Genomic DNA, 2,237 nt, shown 5'->3' with positions numbered 1-2,237 from the left:
GGTACCTTCATTGAAGGATGGCTATTGGTGTCCGGAAAACCTCTTTTAGCTTGGAAGGCATGTGGCTGGCATCTGCTTGCTCCTAGGTTGCATTTCAAAATGGCATTCTCCAAAATGTTGCTCTTGGGGTGTTTTGTCCTCTCTTAGCTGCAGCTCCTCTTCAAAATTTCACTTTCAGTTGCTCTTGGGGTGTTTGTCCTCTCTTAGCTTCTCTGGAGCAAAGTCTGCTTTCAATGACCATCTTCAAACTGTCTCTCATCTGCAACTCCTCTCTCAGCTCCTGTTTGTTCTTCGAAGTGTCCCTCTTGGTTGTAGGAAGCTCATTCCTTCTGTCTGAGCTTGTATAGTGCTCCAGTAAACTAATCAAGGCCCATGCCGAATGGGCGGGGCCACACCTGCATGGAAATTATCCAATAAGAGTTATCACCCACAGTTGGGTGGGTCGCATCTCCATGGAAACACTCAAAGAATTACAATCTAATCAACACTAACATGTCTACCCACACAAGATTGCATCAAAGATAATGGCATTTTGGGAGACACAATACATTCAAAATGGCATAGCTTCTGACTCTGCTCTGCATGGATAGAAATGAAGACATGGAAAAGAAGGCTTGGGAGTGAAAGAGCAGTGTAGTAGATGACTACATGGAGGTGATAGCAGGTAACAGCACCTGCCCACCTTGTGGGGCTCTGGCTCCCAAAGGCCAGCACCAACAGCTGAGGAAGAGTGTCTTGTTTTAGGAGAGGTAATCCAGGAACATGTACCAAAGCCTACCAATGTCTAACATGACATTTACAATATTCCAGTGTGGTATTAATCATGGTTTCCCTCATAATTTAATAAAGATCATTCTTTTCCTCCCAGTCATTCACTATACATTTAAACCTTCTAAAAGATTATTCCATTGTGTATTTGTGTGTGTGTTTGTGTATGTATATGCATGGGAGTGGTAATTTAAAGGCAAGAACTGTGAAATGTCATCAAACATTAATTTCTTTTTACCCATGGTTATGATAAATGTAAACCCTATGATATGGCAGATGCATCAATCCAATTTGCCATCCTTTGCATGTGGCCTCTACAAGGCAATTTTCCCTACAATTACACTGACAGTAAAGAACAAGACCACCAAAGCAAGTAGCCAGTTGCCAAGGCCTCCTCCTTCCCGCTGTGGCTAATGCAGACTTGGGGCTGTCACCGTGCACCGTCTTTCTCATCTGAAGTCCATCTTCTTCCTTGAATTGTTTGTTCTCCTCCCGAAGCTTCTGAACTTCACCTTGCAGCCTCTTACATTCTTCCATCACTTTCTTAACTTCAGTGACATCCAAAGAAGAACTCAGAGATTTAGATGCTGTTGGTGTTTCTGTCTTTGATGCAGAGGTAGTTGAAATGTTATTTATTTCTACATTGTGTGGTTTATCATTTTCTGCTGGCAATTCAAACACTCATCTAACTTTTGATTCCATAAGGTCTTCTGGTTTTGCCTCCTTCAATACTGCTTCCATACCAGAAGTGTCAGTTGGAGCAAACATAGATTGACCTATAAACATGTTTACTTTTCTTATTGGGATCGTAATCAAAAGGCTGTAACATCACAGACACATTAATAGATGCCCCTGCATCAGTGATCCCACTGTTGGGCCTCACGCAGTATTTACGTGTCGCCGTGAGCTTCACTTTAAAGCACACATTTAGGTCTGAAGTGTTGCCCAGTTTTAGGTTGGTGGTGACAACATTGGTGAAGGAACCTTGGAATTTGAACTCGTGCTGTGGCTTCAGGCTCAGGACTTGCTCCCCCTTCACCATGTCCTTCAGTGGCGGGGCACCTCTGGTGGGAAGACCCCTGAGAGGTCACCTGAGGCAGGGAGCTTTATTTCTGTGCCCCCTTTAAATTTAACAACAAAAAAAAAGGCCTGTCAGGGCTCAGGTGGAGGTGCCCAGCAAGCTTTCATCCCGCGCTCAATGATGTCTCTTGTCTTGACTACACTAATCCATGCAGTTATACTCGAGATCCTGTGCTCTGGTGCTTCCTCAGGGACTTCCATCTGTTGGTTATCCCATATAACTCCTATGTCTTTAACCTCTCTTCTTCACTGGTTCCATACAGTATGGTACTCAAACATACTGGAATGTCTCCTACAGGTAAAAACAAACAAAACCTTCCCTCATTCCCACATTATGCACCTTTTACTTTCTGTTGCATAGCAAACTACTCCAAAATTTAGTGGCTTAA

General features: G+C 43.5%; 1 pseudogene; it reads right to left on the bottom strand.

The window, feature by feature from the left end:
* Window positions 1-1,082: 1,082 nt before the first annotated feature.
* LOC119528865 lies at window positions 1,083-1,810 on the bottom strand (annotated as a pseudogene).
* Between the last annotated feature and the right edge of the window lie 427 nt (window positions 1,811-2,237).

Source organism: Choloepus didactylus, chromosome 3 (assembly GCF_015220235.1).
Source record: "Choloepus didactylus isolate mChoDid1 chromosome 3, mChoDid1.pri, whole genome shotgun sequence".
Taxonomy (NCBI): domain Eukaryota; kingdom Metazoa; phylum Chordata; class Mammalia; order Pilosa; family Megalonychidae; genus Choloepus; species Choloepus didactylus.
The sequence above is the reverse complement of the archived record's forward strand: the minus strand, read 5'-3'. Positions and strand labels throughout refer to the sequence as shown.